This window comes from Pristis pectinata, chromosome 8, assembly GCF_009764475.1.
Source record: "Pristis pectinata isolate sPriPec2 chromosome 8, sPriPec2.1.pri, whole genome shotgun sequence".
NCBI lineage: Eukaryota > Metazoa > Chordata > Chondrichthyes > Rhinopristiformes > Pristidae > Pristis > Pristis pectinata.
The window spans coordinates 5,624,618-5,645,415 of NC_067412.1; positions in this window are offsets into that span (position 1 = coordinate 5,624,618).

Sequence of the window (20,798 nt, forward strand, 5' to 3'; positions counted from 1 at the left end):
TCTTTCTGGGGGATCTTGCTGTGTAGAAATCTGATGCTTCATTCCCGACATTACAATGGTGCCCACATTACAAAAGCTGCTTAGTTGTCTGTGAAGCTACTTGAAGCAAATTGAGCTCCTGCATTTCATTAAAGGCAGGTTGACATCACCTGGTAAATGAATGCAAGGTCTTCCTTTCCGTCTCATTGCATAAGGTCCACATGTCCACTGCAGTCTCAGTTCTGCCTGCTCAGTTCTTTCATAAAGAAACATGGTGCTCTTCTGCTCAGCCACACGACGTCAACTGCATGCTCTGCAAGCTCAGCTCAGCGTTTCCGTGTGAAGTAAATCACATCTCGGGAGACGAGAGGGGAGGTTGGTCCAGAGCACAGCGCAGTTGCCCCAGTAACAATCCCAAAATCCTCAGTGATGGGTCCACTCCACGTGGGACTCCAGTTCCCCAACAGTTTATCCAACGTGTGGCTAGGCTAGCATAACGCTATTACAGCGCCAGCGACCCAGGTTCAATTCCGGCTGCTGTCTGTAAGGAGTTTGTACGTTCTCCCTGTGTCTGCGTGGGTTTCCTCCGGGAGCTCCGGTTTCCTCCCACATTCCAAAGACGTGCGGGTTAGGAAGTTGTGGGCATGCTATGTTGGCGCCGGAAGCGTGGCGACACTTGCGGGCTGCCCCCAGAACACTCTACACAAAAAGATGTATTTCACTGTGTGTTTCGATGTACATGTGACTAATAAAGATCTTATAACTGGAGGACACACAAGAGAGACTATAGATGCTGGAAATCGGGAGCAATACACAAAGGAGCTGGAGGAACTCAGTGGATCAGGCAGCATCCACGGAGGGAAATGGACAGTCGATCCTGTATCCAACTAGCCAACCTACTTTCTGTAACCATAAAAACATAATGCCATACTGAGGAGATTATAGAGGCTGGTTTACATTTAAAATATAATTTGGTGGTGAAATGAAGCCTATAATCTTATCTCAATAAAATCACATTCCAATTTCAATTCTGTTTTTGTATCACTTTTAATTTCAGGATTAACCCTTCACCTCCCTTGACGTTCAAACATCCACAGACTTCAGCAGTCACAGGTCCAACACTCTCCCGTGTGTTCGCCCCTGGATTTGCAGTTCAGCTCCAAAGGCACGAGTTTTTCAAGCAGGCAGGATGAGAGGTCACAAAAGTCAGTGAGGTCAGTCAGCAGCTGGGGGTCTCCAGAAGCAGGTCGGGGCTATGGTGGTATAGTGGTTGTTATTGGACTAGGAGGCATGTGTTTGTGCGTGTGTGAGTGTGCATGTATGTATGTTATGTCTGTGTGTACGTGTGTGCCTGTGTGTGTGTGTCTGTGTGTGCGTCTGTCTGTGTGTACGTGTGTGTGTACATGTGTGTGTGTATGTGTATGTGAGTGTCTGTGTGTGTGTGCGTGTGTGAGTCTGTGTGCGTGTGTGTGTGTGTTCGTGTGTGTGTGTGTGTTTGTTTGTGTGTGCATGTGTGTGTGTGTGTGAGTATGTGTGTGCGTGTGTGTATCTGTGTGTGTGTCTGTGTGAGTGTTAGTGTGTGTGTGAGTATGTGCATGTGTAAGTATGTGTATGTGAGTGTGTGTGTGTCTGTGTGTGTGTCTGTGTGTGCCTGTGTGTGTGCGTGTGTGCGTCTGTGTGTATGTGTGCATGTGTGTGTCTGTGTGTGCATGCGTGTGTGTCTGTGTGCACGTGTGTGTGAGTGTGTGTGTGTGTGCATTTGTGTGTCTGTGTGTGCATGTGTGTTCGTGTGTGTGTGCATGTGTGTATTCGTGTGTGTGTGCATGTGCGTGTATGTGTGTGTGAGTGTGTGTGTAAACATTAAATCACTGGAGCCACTTCACTGATGCCATCCTTAGTCTGGTCTATGTATGACTCCAGGCCCAACAATGTGATGGACTCTCGAACAGCCTCTTCACTTCAGGGGCAATTAAGGATAGCCAATAAATGCTGGCATTGCCAACACTGCCACATCTCAACCACAAACAAATTTAAAAACAGATCACAGGGGCTGAGCTTTCCCGTTCTGGGTTCTCGTTGCTTATTCTGTGCTTACTTTCCTGGGTCTACAACAGGAATCCAAGCCTTCATTGGTGGGGAATGACCCAACGGTATACGTAAGCACTAGAAGGTGACTGGAGAAGATGGGGTCGGTCACCTTGGAGCGAAGGAGGGGGATTGACAGGGGTGGACGATTGGTTCAGGCCAGGTGGTGAGAGGGAAGCTGTTCCTAATGACGGGAGTCCCCCATGATATTTGACTCCCCTACAGATCTGTCCACCCCAGCTGTAAATATATTCAATGACCAGTCTCCACAGCTCTCTAGGGTGGAGAATTCCAAAGACCCAATTCGAAAGAACATATCCTTTCAGAATCGTGAATGTTTCCATAAGGTCTAGGTAGACGACGCAGACTAGGTGACCGTTTCGCAGAACACCTGTGCTCCGTCCGTAACCACGACCTGCATCTCCCCGTTGCCAATCGCTTCAACTCCCCCTCCCACACTATCACAGATATGTCAGTCCTCGGCCTCCTCCCTGCCAGGAGAATTCCAAGCGCAAACTGGAGGAATAGCACCTCATTTTCTGTCTTGGAACCTTGCAGCCTAACGGCATGAACATTGGATTCTCCCACTTTAGGTTATCGCAGCCCCCCCTTCCCCACAACCCCTCCACCCCGCCCCCCCTCCCCACCATGCTTCTGCTCATCTTCCCTTTCCTAGCCCTTTTACTCTTCTCTCTCCTTACCTTTGACCCACCCTCCGGTGGATCTGCTCTCCCCTCCTCCCTCACACCTGCCTATCACTATCTCCTACCTGCATCAACCTATCACCACCCTGTTCCCAACCCCCCTCCCCTCTTTTGTCCACCTATCACTGCTCTGTTTTTCCCTCCTATATATTGCGCTTCCCTTTTTCCTATCTTTAGTCCTGAGGGAGGGTCCTGACCCGAAACGTTGACCGCCTGCTTTTCTCCACCGATGCTGCCTGGCCTGCTGAGTTCCGCCAGCATCATCGTGCTTTTTGTTTAGGTTCCAGCATCTGCAGTCCTTTGTTTCTCTTCCATAAGGTCGTTTCATTGACATTATCTTGGCTGAGTTTAAAATTTTATAGAATTTCCCTCTACGATCCCATCAGGAAGATGTGCAAGTGAGGTGGACAATATGTTGTTACTGTCAAAGTGTGTAGTGTGTCTGGGGAGGCCTTACCATCAATAAACCGTAACCATTTGCTTTTATGTAGAAATCTGACCCTGAGAACTTCACACGGACATAATGAAACAAAATTTAACCGCACTTAAAAGCTACTCAGACAGGTACATGGATAGGAAAGAATTAGAGGGTTATGGGCCAAACATGGGACGAGCTTAGATGGGAATCTTGGTCAACATGGACCAGTTGGGCCGAAGGGCCTGTTTCCGTGCTGTATGAGTCTATGACTAAAATTCGACAGCATGTAAAGAGGTATCAGGGCAGATAACTGAAGCTCTGTCAAAGGGAGGTTTTAAGGAGAATCCTAAATGGTGGGAGTGAGTGGAGAGGGAAGGAATTCCAAAGCTTAGGACACACAGTTGAAGGGATGGCTGCCGGTGGTGGAGTTAGGAAAACCAAGGATATATATTTGGAATCGGAAGGGTTGGAGGGAGTGAAAAACGTCACTGTGACCTTCCAATCTGACTGATATGTATAAATTCAAACTGAGAATAACCATCCTTCTGTCTACATTTCTGACTGTGATCTCGATAGGAGATTTTCAGTCACAGTGGGATTTCACAATGCCTTTGGATTCAAAAGTCAGGGAAAGCTTTGGAAGCCTTGCCTCGCTCAGCAGAATGTGCTTTATCTGAGCCAGCGCAGAGCCAGGTACATCTTGTCCCAATCCAAACATTCGCTCCAGTGCTCGGAGAGAGGGACAGCTGGTGTTGTGTGATTGTCACTCAAGACAGCTGGAGCACATGGCACAATACAGGCAAGAGCTCCAACTATCCCAGGACTCCCTGGCTTCAACTGAATGTTCTAATATGCGCCAGAGCTTGTGTGTGGTTCAGAGAGTATTTTTAGGAAGAGTTGTCCCACAGGTAGGAGAGACTGGACTGGTATCCATCAGGATGAGAGGACGTAAACATTTTGGTTGATGCAAACACAGACAGGGAAGAAACTGTTGTTGAAGACCCTCACCTCAAGGTTCAACAACAGCTTCTTCCCCACTGCCCTCAGGTTCTTGAACCCACCTGAGGAACTCTCATTCTACCTCGGACCATATTTCTCTCAACTTGCACTGATGTTGTTATATTTTGGTATTGGTATTGGTATTGGTTTATTATTGTCATTTGTACCGAGGTACAGTGAAAAATTTGTTTTGCATACCAATCGTACAGGTCAATTCATTACACAGTGCAGTTACATTGAGTTAGTACAGAGTGCATTGAGGTAGTACAAGTAAAAACAATAACAGTACAGAGTAAAGTGTCACAGCTACAGAGAAAGTGAAGTGCAATAAGGTGCAAGGTCACAATAAGGTAGATCATGAGGTCAGAGCCCCTTTACTTTGTCATGTAAGTTATGTATAATTAATGTTCAGTTAAGTTTAAGTAATTTACATCTGTCATGTTTGTAACGTACTGTGCTGTTGTTGTTGCTGTAAAAGGCTAATATTCATGGCATTTATACCCTGGGTATGTATGTCCCTGACAATAAACTTGAACTTGTACAAGGATTAATTCAGATTATTATTCAAGAGATAAGGTATAAGATATCTTTATTAGTCACATGTATATTGAGACACACAGTGAAATTCACCTTTTGCGTAGTGTTCTGGGGGCAGCTCACAAGTGTCGCCACGCTTCCGGCGCCAACATAACATGCCCACAACTTCCTAACCCGTATGTCTTTGCAATGTGGGAGGAAACCGGAGCGTCAGCGACCCGGGTTCAATTCCAGCCACTGTCTGTGAGGAGTTTGTACGTTCTCCCCGTGTCTGCGTGGGTTTCCTCCGGGTGCTCCGATTTCCTCCCACATTATCTTATCTAAGTGGGATGTGATTTGGCAGACACTTCCCACTTGGTCCTGGTGAACTCTTCTGTTGTACAATTTTTATATCAGTGGTGTATGTGTCTTGTGTCCTGATGGGGGGGGTGTAGATGGGATCAACAGCTCTCTCACATCCAGGGACCAGAGCACAATGTGTAGAGCTCCCGGGCAGAGCTGAGGACATGCTACACTGTCAGACGTCAAACCCAGGCACCACCTGTGCTCCAGGGTGAGTGTAAAGATCCCAAGGCCGTAACTGATAGCTGAACAAGGGATCGATATCACACTGTTGTCTGAAGGTTTTGCAATCATCTGTTAGACATAGAATCATTACAGCAGAACAGGAGACCAATCAGCTCATTGAGTCCATACTGTCTCCTGGTACAGCAGACCTATCAGTCCCATTTCTCTGCTCTTTCACTGTCCCAGAACACTGCAAATTATTCTCTCTCCTGCTTTGGGCACGGACGGTAGTGCAGCAGTTAGCGCAGTGCTATTACAACACCAGTGACCCGGGTTCAATTCCGGCCGCTGTCTGTAAAGAGTTTGTACCTTCTCCCCTTGTGTCTGCGTGGGTTTCCTCCGGGTGCTCCGGTTTCCTCCCACATTCCAAAGACATACGGGTTAGGAAGTTGTGGGCGTGCTATGTTGGCGCTGGAAGCGTGGCGACACTTGTGGGCTGCCCCCCAGAACACTCTACGCAAAAGGTGCATTTCACTGTGTGTTTCGATATACATGTGACTGATAAAGATATCTTATCTTATCCTATTCTCTTGTGTTCTTGTGCTAAATTGGACTTTGCCAAGAAACCTATCCCTGTTATCTTCCACACAAGTAAAGGAATGTTTGGACGCTCTCTGGCTAAAGCAGGAGCAACTAATTCCGTAGCAACAAACAAGAAGCTGGAGGAGCTTCAGACTGATGCCTGAAATGACCGGCAATGCATTAAAGAGGAAAACACTTTAACAAGTACAAGCAGCCAAGTGTTTTCTGAATGTTCCCCTGTTATGTTGCAGTGGATGGTTTGTTTGTATTAAGCAAAATTCTTGGCCATGTATGAAACAAAACGACTGTAAGTGAGGGAACGTTGATTTGGAATTGCAATGGTGCCCAAGGAGTGTTGTGTTTTCTTCCCTGCTGTATTGGTAATGCCACGGGTCACCTGTTTATTTCACCGGGGAGGAGGACGGACTTGGATATTGGAGGGAGTTCTCCCTCCGCTGCTCTCTTAGTCTGTTCTCACCAACCAGGCACTGGACCCGAGTGCCAGCTCAGCAATGCAGCCCCAGAACATAGAACATAGAACAGCACAGCACAAGAACAGGCCATGTTGTGCCGAACCAATTAAAATAATAATTAAATGCCTAAACTAATTCATTCTGCCTACACAATATCCATATCCCTCCATTCTCTGCATATTCATGTGCCTATCTAAGAGCCTCTTAAAGACCCCTGTTGTATCTGCCTCCACCACCCCTGGCAGCAGATTCCAGGCATCCATCACTCTCCGTGTAAAAGATTTGCCCCTCATATCTCCTTTGAACTGACCCCCTCTCACCTTAAATGCATGTCTTCTAGTATTAGACACTTCAACCTTGGGTAAAAGATACTGGCTGTCTACTCTATTTATGCCTCCCATAATCTTATAAACCTCTATCAGGTCTCCCCTCAGCCTCTGCCGCTCTAGAGAAAGCAACCCAAGTTTGTTCAACCTCTCCTTATAGTACATGCCCTCTAATCCAGGCAGCATCCTGGTGAAGCTCTTCTGCATCCTCTCCAAAGCCTCCACATCCTTCCTATAATGGAGTGACCAGAATTGAATGTGGCCTAACCAGAGTCATAGAGACATACAGCATGGAAACAGGCCCTTTGGCCCAACTCGTCCATGTCAACCAAGTTGTCTATCTGAGCTAGTCCCACTTGCCTGCATTTGACCCATATCACTTTAAACCTTTCCTTTCCATGAACCTGTCCAAATGTCTTTTAAACGGTGTAATTGTACCCACCTCTACAGCTTCCTCTGGCAGTTCGTTCCATCCACCCACTGCCCTCTGTGTGAAAAAATTACCCCTCAGGTCCCTTTTAAATATTTCCCCTCTCACCCTAAATCTACGCTGTCTAGTTTTAGACTGCTCTACCCAGGGGAAAAGACTGTGATCGTCCACCTTACCTATGCCCCTCATGATTTTATAAACCTCTGTAAGGTCTCCCCTCAGCCTCCTACGCTTATGGGAAAAAAGTCCCAGCCTATCCAGTCTCTCCTTATAGCTCAAGCCCTCCAGTCCTGATAACAGCCTTGTGAATCTTTCCTGCACCCTTTCCAGCTTAATGACAGCCTTCCTATAGCTGGGCGACCGGAACTGCACACAATACTCCAAGTGTGGTCTCACCAGCGTCCCAACATGATGTCCCAACTTCTATACTCAGTGCCCTGACCGATGTTGCGTGCCAAATGCCTTCTTCTCCACCCTGTTTACATGCATGGCCACTTTCAGGGAACTAGGTATCTGTACCACTTGTTCTGTCTATCCTACAACATGCCCCAGGCCCCACCATTCACTGTGTAAACCATGCGAGAGCAGGCAAACCAGGACTTAACTGTTTCCTGACCATCAGGTGTAAAGTTGCTTCTGGATATTAGCCACAGCTCACTTGCATCCTCTGGTGGGACCTGACCACCTACCAGCGCCCAATGGGATCTCACTGTGCCTTTCAAAGGTGAGTTGGGTCAGCTTTGAAACAGACAGTAGGTCCTCATACTGGCCAGGTTAGCCCTCTATAACAGGAATAAAGCTCAGGACCTTGAGTATAAATGCACCACTTTGTAAATAACAACATGGTTACATGTTAGCATGAGCTATACAGGGGCCCAGCGAAGCTGGGCTGGTTGAGAAGGCACAGGCTTGTGTGTTTATATATATGTGTATGTGTGTGTGTTTGTGTGAGAGAGAGGGAGATTGTGTGTTTGCGTGTATGTGTGTGTGAGAGAGATTGTGTGTGTGTGTGCACTTGAGAAAGAGAAAAAGAGAGATTGTAAATGTGTGAGAGAGGGCGTGTGTGTGAGTGTGTGTGTGTGTGTGTGTGTGTGTTTATGACAGGGAGAAAGAGAGAGAGAGTGCATGTGCGTCTGACAGAGAGAGAAAGAAAGTGTGTGAGGGAGTGTGTGTGTGTGAGAGACAGACAGAGAGAGAAAGTATGTCACAGAGAGTGTGTGTATGACAGAGAGGGAGAGAGAGAGTGTGCGTGTGTGTGTGTGTGTGTGTGTGTGTGTGTGTGTATGACAGAGAGGGGAGAGAGAGTGTGCATGTGTGTATGACAGAGAAAGAGAGAGAGAGTGTGTGTCTGTATGACAGAGAGAGAAAGAGTGTGTGTGTGTGTGTGTGTGTGTGAGAGAGAGAGAGAGAGAGGAGCCGAGTTTATGAAGAGGTTCCTTCAGTTCCTTCCGAGATGGGATGACTCACTTTATCCCCCCAAGCTGGGGGCAGGGTCAGTGGGGGTGGAATCCTGCACGCGGAGCGATCATTGGACTCCCTGCTGTCCACATGTCCCTCTGCCTGATCATGTGATGTTGGTCTTCCTCCAGATGTGGTTTCCACCAAGCAAAGATTCCAAATTCCGGTACAGAAGCTGTGTCATGGAAACACAGCTATGATTACTGTATGTGGTTTGCCCAGCAACTGGAAAACAAATTTTTACTGTGCATTTTTAAAAGGTTTTGTATAGTTTGACAGTGACCCAATCAAAATATAATCCGTCGTGGCCTTTCAAAGCCTCGATGTAAATAAGAAACACACTGGGTCCTTTGTGCTGTGAGATGGTTGGATGAACCTTCCTGCTCACCACCCCCTGCATCCCACACTCCCACATGCTTTCCGGGTACAAATCCTCGACTGGGACCAGCTAAAGAAAGGCCACCGGCTCTGCTCAAGTCTTCCTGCCCTTGGAGCACTTAAAGCAACCACCAAGATGCGGGCAGGGTAAAATGGGATCAGTGTAGGATTAGTGTGAGATGGCTGCTTGATGGTTGGTGCTAACTCGATGGGCTGAAGGGCCTGTTTCCAAGCTGTATGAATCTATAAAGTCAAAGTCGAGTTTATTGTCATGTGCACTAGTACATGTATGCACAGGTGCAATGAAAAACTTGCTTGCAGCAACATCACAAGCACATAGCATCAGATAAGCAGCATTCACAAGAGGAACATTAACATAAATTGTAGCCGAATGTGACACGTTCCTGAAAGGAAAACTCGGAGACGTTGTGGCTGAATCGGAGCACCCTTTACTGTGTGAAGCAAAACGCGCGTGCGCATGAAGATACCCGAGAGCCTCTCTGGCAGACGTGATGTCAGGATCCCGCCGGAAGGCTCGCCCTGAGGTTAGCTCACGACACGCTGCCATGTGTCCGCCCGCGGCCGCCGATGGCGGTTCGAGTCCCATAAGTACAGGCCGTTACACCACCACCCCCTCCCCCCCCAGAAGTGTCCATCGGGGGCGTGAGACCCCCAGTCTGTGTGTCCCTCTTGGGTGGCCTGCCCTGTCAGCGCGGTGAGGGTACCTTCACCGGCTGTTCAATGTCCAAATGCGCCGGTTTGAGGCGGTCCACCGTAAAAGTCTCTTCACGGCCACCCACCTCCACGACACACGTAGATCCATTGTGTCGGAGCACCCTGAAGGGTCCCTCGTACGACCTCTGCAGCGGTGACTTGTGCATGCCCCTGCGGATGAAAACGTACTCACAGTCCCGGAGGTCCTTAGGGATAAAGGACGGTGTAGTGCCATGTCTGGAGGTGGGAACCGGTGCCAGGGTCTCTACCTTATCCCATAGCCTCGTCAGCACTTCCGCCGGCATCCCTGCTGGACCTTGGGCCTCTGGCACGAACTCGCCTGGGACCGTCAGGGGAGTGCCGTAGACTAACTCCACTGAGGAGGTGCCCAGGTCCTCCTTGGGGGCCGTGCGGATGCCCAGTAAAACCGAGGGGAGGCGCGCCATCAGGGCTGATTTGAGATGCCTGTGGAACCGCTCGACCAAACCGTTGGACTGGGGATGGTACACCGTGGTGTGATGTAACCGGGTGCCAAGAGCTGCGCCAGTGCTATCCACAGGCCTGACTGTGAACTGTGCCCCTCTGTCGGAGGGGATGTCTGCTGGGAGTCCGAAAGTACGGATCAGGAGCGCCTTGATGCTAGCGTACCTGTCCTCCGTTGGTGGTTGGTGCAGGAAGTCGATGATCCGGCCTGCTGTGGCTTGGTCGAGCGCACTGATCACGTAGTGATACCGCGTGGCATCGGCTGTAATGCCTCTGATGCTGCACTGGGCCTCAGCCTGCTCAAACCAGACGTGGGGCTGAGCGGCCCAGAAAGTCGGGAGCTTGAGCGAGACTGCGTTGTGCGAGTCATTGGAATTCATGTCGCGGGTTCCAGGTGCCGTCTGGAAGCACCGGGGTCACCAAGTGTAGCCGAACACGACGTGTTCCTGAAAGGAAAACTCGGAGACGTTGTGGCTGAATTGGAGCACACTTTACTGTGTGAAGCAAAACGCGCGCGCGATTGAAGATACCCGAGAGCCTCTCCGGCAGATGTGACATCAGGATCCCGCGGGAAGGCCCGCCCCACGGTTAGCTCACGACGCGCTGCCGCACATCTGCCCGCGGCCGTCGATGGCGGTTCAAGTCCCGTAAGTACGGGCCGCTACAAAATCATATAAAATTGAACTGAGCCATTTGTGCATCTCTGCCATTGAAACACCCTCACAAATGCATTGAGGCATAGTACATACACGTTAAGGGAGTCCAAGTCCATAGCTCACTGAAAGTGGCCACACAGGTAGATAGGGTGGTAAAGAAGGCACATGGCATGCTTGCCTTCATTGGTTGGGGCATTAAGTATAAGACTCAGGAAGTCATGTTGCAGCTATATAAAACTTTGATTAGGCCACACTTGGAGTATTGTGTGCAGTTCTGTTTGCTCCATTACAGGAAGGATGTGGGGGCTTTGGAAAGGGTGCAGAAGAGGTTCACCAGGATGTCGTCTGGATGAGAGGGTATGAGCTATAAGGAGAGGTTGGGCAAACTTGGGTTGTTTTCTCCGGAGTGTCGGAGGCTGAGGGGAGACCTGATAGAGGTTCATAAAATTATGAGAGGCATAGACAGTGTAGACAGTCAGAATCCTTTCCCCAGAGTAGAAATGCCAAGTACTAGAAAACATGCACTTAAGGTGAGAGGGGGAAAAGTTTAAAGGAGATGTGCGGGGCAAGTTTTTTTACACAGAGAGTGGTGGGTGCCTGGAATAGGTTGCCAGGGGTGGTGGTGGAGGCAGATATGATATTGGAATTCCAGAGGCTGTTAGTGTAGCGGTTAACGTAACGCCATTACAGCGCTAGCGACCCGGGTTCGATTCCCACCGCTGCCTGTGAGGAGTTTATACGTTCTCCCCGTGACTGCGTGGGTTTCCTCAGGGTGCTCCGGTTTCCTCCCACATTCCAAAGGCATACAGGTTAGGAAGTTGTGGGCATGCTATGTTGGTGCCGGAAACGTGGCGACACTTGCGGGCTGCCCCCAGAACATTCTACACAAAGATGCATTTCACTGTGTGTTTTGATGTGACTGATAAAGATCTTATCTTTAAAAAGAGACTTAGTTTAATTTGTCATTAATTTGTTTGGCACAGACATCATGGGCCAAAGGGTCTGTCCCTGTGCTGTTCTGTTCTATGTTCTATGTTCAGGGTTAATTTATAAACATATGAACATGTTGTGATTCCAAACTTCTGCATGCTTCAGGTTAGTGTTGCATTGTTATACAGTAAGCACACCATGTCACTTTACTGTCCAGTGTATGTCCACGCAGTTTTCACTGTTTTATTTGTTCTCAGGATGGGAATATCATTGGCAATGCCAGCATTTTTTTATCCCTATTTGCCCCTGAACTGGGAGGCAGTTAAAAGTCAGCCAGTTTGGTGGGTCTGGAGTTGCAGATGAGGTAAGGACGGCAGATTTCCTCCCCTGAAGGACATTAGTGAACTTGATAGGCTTTTGTGAGAAAACAGTTCTTCCCTCCACTGACTCCGCCCACACTTCCCGCTGCCTCGGGAAAGCAGTCGACATAATCAAGGACCCCACCCACCCCAATCATTCTCTCTTCTACCCCCTCCCATCGGGCAGAAGATACAAAAGAGAGCACAAACTACCATACTCAAAGACAGCTTCTATCCCATTGTTACCAGACTCTTGAACGGACTTCTCATACACTGAAAGATGAACTCTTGATCTCCCAATCTACCTTGTCGTGACCCTTGCACTTTATTTGTCAACCTGCACTGGACTTTCTGCCCTTTGACAAGGTACCTCATGGCAGGTGAGTCTGGAAGGTTAGGATCCAGGGGAAAATAGTGGATTGGATTCATAATTGGCTCAGTGGTAGGAAGCAGAGGGTGATGGTTGAGGGTTGTTTCTAGCCTGTGTCTAGTGATGTGACACAGGGGTCAGAGCTGGGACCGTTGTTTGTAATTTATACAAACGATTTGGATGTGAATGGACAAGGCGTGCTCGGTAAGTTAGTGGATGATACTAAAATAGGTGGTGTTGTAGATAGTGTAGAAGGTGATGAGAAATTACGGCAGATCTTGATCTTCTGGGTCTCTGGGCTGAGGATTGGCAAATGGTTTTCAATCGAGATAAATGTGGAGGTATTGCATTTTGGGAGATCAAACAAAGGTAGGACTTATACAGTGAATGGTAGGGCCCTGGGGAGTGTTATGGAACAGAGGGACCTTGGAGTGCAAGAACTGACAGTGGCGTCACAGGTACTGTAGACAGGGTGGTGAAGAAGGCTTCTGGCACACTGGCCTTTATCAGTCAGGGCATTGAGTATAGGAGTTGGGGAGTGTTACGCTGTAGTTATATAAGGCATTGGTGAGGCCTCACATGGAGTATTGTGCACAGCTTTGGTCACCCTGTGATAGGAAAGATGTTACTAAACTAGAAAGAGTGCAGAAAAGATTTATCAGGATGTTGCCTGGACTTGGGGGCCTGAGTTACAAGGAGAGGTTGTGTCGACAAGGACTTTATTCCCCAGAACGTAAGAGATTGAGGGGCGACCTGATAGAGGTGTACAAGATCATGAGGGGCATAGACAGGGTGAAAGCACACAGTCTTTTTCCCAGGGAGGGGGTGCTAAAAACAAGAGGACATAGGTTTAAGATCAGAGACGAGAGCTTTAAAAGGGACATCAGGGGCAGCTTCTTCACGCAAAGGGTGGTGCGTATTTGGAATGAGCTGCCGGTAGCGTAGCGGTTAGCACGACGCTATTACAGCGCCAGCGATCGGGGTTCGATTCCCGTCGCTGTCTGTAAGGAGCTTGTACGTTGTCCCGTGTCTGCGTGGGTTTCCTCCAGGTGCTCCGGTTTCCTCCCACATTCCAAAGACGTACGGGTAGGTTAATATGGGTTTAAAAAATGGGCAGTGCAGACTTGTTGGGCTGGAATGGCCTGTTACCACACTGTAAAATAAAATAAAATAAAAAATAATGGTTGAGGCGGGCACATTAGCAATGTTTAAAAGCCATCTAGATAAGTACATGGATAGGAGAGGTTTAGAGGGCTCTGGGCCAAACGTGGGCAGATGTGACCAGCTTGCTGGGCAACACAGTCAGCATGGATGAGTTGGGCCAAAGGGCCTGTTTCCAGCTGTATGACTCTATGACCCTATGACGATGACTTTCTCTGTAACTGTAACACTATATTCTGTATCTTTTTTTCTTTTAATACCGCAATGTACTTATGTGTGGAAGATCTGTATGGATGCCACAAAACAAAGCTTTTCACTGTAGCTCAGTACATGTGACAATAATAAAGCAATTCCAATATAAATTCACGGTTACCGTTACTGAGGCCAGATTTTTAAAAATCTATATTTATGAGACCACAAGACATAGGAGCAGAATTAGGCCATTCGGCCCATCGAGTCTGCTCTGCCATTCGATCGTGGCTGATTTATTTTTCCCTCTCAACCCCATTCTCCTGCCTTCTCCCCGTAACCTTTGACGCCCTTACTAATCAAGAACCTATCAACCTCCACTTTAAATACACCCAATGACTTGGCCTCCACAGTTGTCTGTGGCAATGAATTCCACAGATTCACCACCCTCTGGCTGAAGAAATTCCTCCTCATCTCTGTTCTAAAGGGATGTCCTTCTATTCTGAGGCTGCGCCCTCTGGTCCCAGACTCTCCCACTACTGGAAACATCCTCTCCACATCCACTCTATCCAGGCCTTTCAATATTCGGTAGGTTTCAATGAGATTCCCCCTCATCCTTCTAAACTCCAGTGAGTACAGGCCCAAAGCCATCAAACACTCCTCATACGTTAACCCTTCATCCCTGGGATCATTCTCGTAAACCTCCTCTGGACCCTTGACAACACCAGCACATCCTTCCTTAGATATTGGGCCCCAAAACTGCTCCACAATACTCCAAAGTGGTTTGACCAATGCCTTATAAGCCTCAGCATTACATTCCCTGCATTTATATCCCAGTCGTCCCGAATGAATGCTAACATTGCATTTGCCTTCCCTTACTACCGACTCAACCTGCAAGTAACCTTTAAGGAATCCTGCACAAGGACTCCCAAATCTCTTTGCACCTACGATTTCTGAATTCTCTCCCCCGTTTAAAAATAGTCTACGCCTTTATTCCTTCTGCCGAAGTCCATGACCATACACTTCCTTACATCACTTGAATTTAAATTCCCCAATTGCCATGTTGGGATTGGAACATGCATTGGGTCAATGTTTCAGAACCCTGGCTGCTCATTCCTTCACTATACCACTGTATAAAGAAGCACGTAGTTGTGAAAAAATGTGACATTGTCCGTTGTGGTAGGAAAAGTAACAATAAAGCATATTATCTAAAAGGTATGAGCAGAACTCTGATCTGCAAAAGGGGTCTGGAGTTCAGAGCACAATTCACATTGCAGGTAGGGCAATGAATTAGGAAAGTTACTTCAATGTTATTTGTTAATAGCTGGGGAATAATATACAAAAGTAGGGAGTTCACACTCTAGTTATATTGGTGATGTTTATTATTGTCACATGTACAGTGAACAACTTTTGTTTGCATGCCATTCATACAGATCATTCCACAGATAAGTACATCGAGGTAATATAAGGAAAACAGAATGTAGAATATGGTGAAGAAGTTGCAATGCAGGTAGACAAATAAGGTGCAAGGGCCATGACGAGGTAGACTGAGAGATCAAGAGTTCATCTTTATTGTGCAAGAGGTCCGTTTAAGAGTTTTGTCATAGTGGGATCGAGGGTGTCCTGGAGCCTGGTGGTTCATGCTGTCAGACTTTTATAACTTCTGCCTGACGGGGAGAGAGGAGAAGAGAGAATGTCTGGGGTGGAAGGGTCCTGCTGGCTGCTTTCTTGGTAGCAGAAAGTATAGACGGAGTCAACGAAGGGGAGTTCTGGTCAAGAGTCAACAACAGTGAGGAAGAAGCTGTCTTTGAGTCTGGTGGGACGTGTTTTCAAGCTTTTGTATCTTCTGCCCTATGGAAGGGGGGAGAAGAGAGAATCACCACGCTGGGAAGGGTTTTTGATTATGCTGTCTACTGGAATGTTGTGAGACCATATTGTGAACACTGGCATACACTTTTCGTCTCCTTATTTAAAAAAAGATGTTAACTTGGAAACAATCAAAGAAAGTTGAGTAGACTAATACCTGTAATAAGTGGGTTGTTGTATGAGGAAAGGTTGGACAAGCTAGGCTTGTTATGCACTGAAATTTAGTAGAATGAGAGGGTTTTTGACTGAAACATTGAATGTAGACAGATAGTGTAGTGAAGAAGGCATGTGGCATGCTTGCCTTCGTAGGTCAGGGCAGAGAATCTAAGAGCTAGGATGTTTTGTTGCAACTTTACAAACACTGGTTAGGCCACACTTGGAGTATTGTGTGGAATTCTGGTCACCAGACTATAGGAAGGATGTGGTTGTGCTGGAGAGAGTGCAGAGATTTACCAGGACGTCGCCTGGATTGGAGGACTTTAGTTGTGGCGAGAGGTTGGGTAGACTGGGCTTGTTCTCCCTGGGACAAAGGAGGCTGAGGGGTGACCTGTTGGAAGGTGTATAAAATGATTGTAGATAGGGTAGATAGAATCTTTTTCCCACGGTAGGGGTATTGAAAACAAGAGTGCAGTGGATTAAGGTGGGAGGAAGGAGTTTTAAAGGGGATCTGTGGGGTAAGTTTTTTACACAGATAGTGGTTGGTATCTGGAACTCACTGCCAGAGGAGGTGGAATCAGATGCAATCACTGTGTTTAAGAGATATTTAGACAGGCACAAATAGGCAAGGCAATAGAAGGATATGGACTAGTGCAGGCAAATGGGATGCGTTGATGGGTGAGCTCAGTAAGGACATGGTGGGTTGAAGGGCCTGTTTATGTGTGGTCCAACTCTATGACTCTATACGAGGTCCTGAGAGAGGAGATATGGAGGGGATGCCGTGAGATTAATTCAAACATTCCAGAATAATATCAGGAAATTTGGAGGAAATATGGAGGAATTTAAAATAGAGGGATATGTGGGAGGAAGGGTTAGATCGTCTTAGGTAAGGTTTAAAGATCGGCACAACATTGTGGGCCGAAGGGCCTTTATTGTGCTGTACTGGTCTATGAAAGGCCATTTAAGGAATTCCCACTGATGGTTTTTGGTATCACAAGAATAAAAGTAAAAGAGAAGGAAAGATTTGTATTTCTATAGCACCCTTTGCGTCCTTTAACACCAGCTGAAGTGCAGTCACTGGTGTGATGTGGGAAACACGGCAGCCAATTAGTACACAGCAAGCTCCCGCAAATGGCAACGTGATAACACCAGGCAGTCTGTTCTTTGTGGTCCTGGATAATAAAAAAAGGAACGCTAGGGAGAACCCACCTGCTCTTCTTCAAAGCTGTGTCATTGGAAACTTCCATAACCATGAGAGAGGAGGCTGGGTCATAAATTAAAGCCTCATCCAATAATCCCTGGTGAGGCCACAGTCCTGATGAAGAATGTAGCTTGCTTGGATTTGAACCTGCACATTACCCTCAACCTCAGGAGAATTTCCCCTTGAGTACAATTTCTGCATACCCTGATAATGTGGACAGGGGATGAGGCAGCATGGTGGGGTAAGAATTGGGTCTGGGAACCTCCCAGAGAATTATTGGTATTGGTATTGGTTTATTATTGTCACTTGTACCGAGGTACAGTGAAAAACTTGTCTTGCACACCGATCGTACAGATCAATTCATTACACAGTGCAGTTACGTTGGGTTAGCACACAGTGCATTGAGGTAGTGCAAGTAAAAACAATAACAGTACAGAATAAAGTGTCACAGCTACAGAGAAAGTGCAGTGCAATAAGGTGCAAGGTCACAACAAGGTAGATCGTGAGGTCAGAGTCCATCTCATCGTATAAGGGAACCGTTCAATGGTCTTATCACAGTGGGGTAGAAGCTGTCCTTAAGTCTGGTGGTACGTGCCCTCAGGCTCCTGTATCTTCTACCTGATGGAAGAGAATGTCCCGGGTGGGTGGGGTCTTTGATTATGCTGGCTGCTACACCAAGACAGTGAGAGGTATAGACAGAGTCCAAGGAGGGGAGGCTGGTGTCCATGATGCGCTGGGCTGTGTCCACAACTCTCTGCAGTTTCTTGCGGTCCTGGGCAGAGCAGTTGCCGTACCAAGCCGTGATGCATCCAGGTAGGATGCTTTCTATGGTGCATCGATAAAAGTTGTTGAGTGTCAAAGGGGACAAACCGAATTTCTTTAGCCTCCTGAGGAAGTAGAGGCGCTGGTGAGCTTTCTTGGCCGTGGCATCTACGTGATTCGATCAGGACAGGCTGTTGGTGATGTTCACTCCCAGGAACTTGAAGCTGTCAACCCTCTCGACCACAGCACAGTGGAGAGAGGCATTCCTTTAAGGCTAACACTTACTTTTCAGTAGCACTGCGAGTGTTAAACCTCATCGTAACTTCCTGTCTGGAAGAACGTATCAGGTATTGCCCATGGGAGATAAAGAGCCAAGCTTCCTATCATTTTTTCCTTCACCAATACAAACACGTTGCTGGAAGAGAGACCCTGGTGTTGTGTAGGCAGTAGGGTCAGTCTGATGCATGGCAGTACTCAGGAGTGTTATCAATCACCCTCCTTCCTTTGCAAACAAAACACTTGTAGGTTGAGAGGAAGCTGTGTGATGTTGGCACCTGGTGCAGTGTCTCATTCCGAGGATTATTTGTTGGTGAATTGAACAGAGGTTAATGCTGTAGGTAAATGAACAGGCAGGGAAAACCTCGACTAAGATCTGGTACAGATATTAATAATGCACAACAGGCTTTTAACCAGAAACTGAAAAAAACGCAGATGTTGGAAATCAGAAATAAAACAAAAAGCAGTGGAAGTCTGTGGAAAGAGAAACAGGGCCTTGTTGTTCATTTTTTTGCACGACTTTTTTTAATTTACATTGTGGTAACGGTCCCTTCTGGCCCAACGAGTTCTCGCCACCCATTTTAAGCCCAAATCAACCTACCCGTAAGTCTTTGGAATGTGGGAGGAAACCGGAGCACCCGAAGGAAACCCACGCAGACACGGGGAGAACGTACAAACTCCTTACAGACAGCGACGGGAATCGAACCCCGATCGCTAGCGCTGTAATAGCGTCTCGCTAACCACTACGCTACCGTGCTGTCCATTTTTTTTTATATAGTAATTTTATGTCTTTACACTAGTGCTGCCGCCATCTGTTGTGCTGTGCTTGCCTTCTCTTTCGTAAGCTGAGTAGATTGGGGTGACTCTGTTTGGCCGCATCTGGAGTATTGCATTCAGTTCTGGCCGCCCCATTACAGGAAGGATGTGGAGGCTTTGGAGAGGGTGCAGAAGAGGTTCACCAGGATGCTGCCTGGATTAGAGGGCATGTGTTATAAGGAGAGGTTGGACAAACTTGGGTTGTTTTCTCTGGAGAGTCAGAGGCTGAGGGGAGACCAGATAGAAGTTTATAAAATTATGAGGGGCATAGACAGAGTAGACAGCCGGTATTTTTGTCCCAGGGTCGAAATGTCCAATACTGGAGGGCATGCGTTTAAGGTGAGAGGGGCAAAGTTCAAAGGAGATGTGCGGGGCAAGTTTTTTACACAGAGGGTGGTGGGTGCCTGGAATATGCTGCCAGGGATGGTGGTGGAGGCAGATACAATAGAGCCATTTAAGAGGCTCTTAGATAAGCACATGAATATGCAGAATATACAGGGATATGGACTATGTGCAGGCAGAAGAGATTAGGTGTAATTAGCTTAATTAATTCTGCACAACATTGTGGGCTGAAGGGTCTGTTCCTGTGCTGTACTGTTCTATGTTCTATATTCTATGTCCTATGAGGTGAAAAGGAATTTCCTCTCCTTGACAGTGGTAAAATTCTCTACCCACGAAAGCTGTGGAAACTCGGTCGCTGTGCAGATGCGAGATAGGTTTTTGGATGTTAAGAAAATGAAGTAGGAAGGGAATGCGGGGAAGTGGCACTGAGATAAATGATTGTGCTCTTTTGGAAAGGTGAGTAGGAACAATGAGCTGTAGCTTGTTGTTCCTAACTTCTACTTCTTACAGTTTCATGACTTTCAGAGCCAATTTTCCTGGCTCTGTTATTTTTTGCCTGCTAGTTTAATAAAAGTCTGACATTCCTTCGAAATGATTAGATCCTCTGCTTAAATACAGCACAGATAAAATTCATAACTGCACATTTACTTTGGCTAGGATAGACGTGATGACGGGTTTTCAACTGCATTATTTTTTTGGTGGAATCTAAGCCAAGTAATTAAATATATCTGGAATAAGAAGTTAGCCTTAGTAATAGTAGCTTTGGAACTACCAGACTGCCTTTGAATCCAGCTAGTTCACTAATGTCCTTCAAGGAAGGAAATCTGCCATCTTTATTCAATCTGACTCATATGTGGCTTCAATTAACTGCCCTCTAAGTAGGCCCAACAAATTCAGGGGGCGATTAGGGATGGTCCGTACATCCTGGGTTTGCCAGCAACACCCACGTCCCTTGAACAAACAAACTTGGGAAGAATCTTCACAGCATACAGCGTAGGCACTGAAATTTGGGAGATTTTTATGTGATCTCCAGGGCACAATTTCTCCAGGAAGTGCAGATGTAAAAACTCTGCCCAGTGTTTATTTACTCTCCGCACTTCCGATCCAGTTCAATATTCCGATCGACTTTGGGAAGGCGCTATGACGACAAAGCACGAACATGTTTGGCTTCTTTGCTCTGCAGACCCACCGGAATATCATCACATCAAAACTCAGGCTGCAGAGAAGGCAACCTCTGTGTGGTTTAAAACCAGCCTCTGACTGTGGGTGACATTATTGTAGGAACGCGTAATCAAATTCCTCCGCTATTTTAGCAGATGTTAACACAGTTAAATGGGATCTATTAAGTTAGTGGAGAGAGATGAATTCAATGTAAGTGAGCTGGGAGTGCATAGCATAACATCACTGGCTGAAGTATACTGGGAATGAAAGTCTGGTCGTAAAATTAATTGGTCCAATCAGAAAGTTACTGGGTGCACAAACTTTGCTGAATAAGTTATCTCCTGTTATGTCAAAGGTGAATATTTACTTCAGAGACGTTTCCCTGTGACAATCAAGGTTAAACACGTGCTATAACTGGAGAAGGAGCAGGGATCTTCTGCACTGGATTCCACAGGCTGTACGGCTCAGGAACAGGCCATT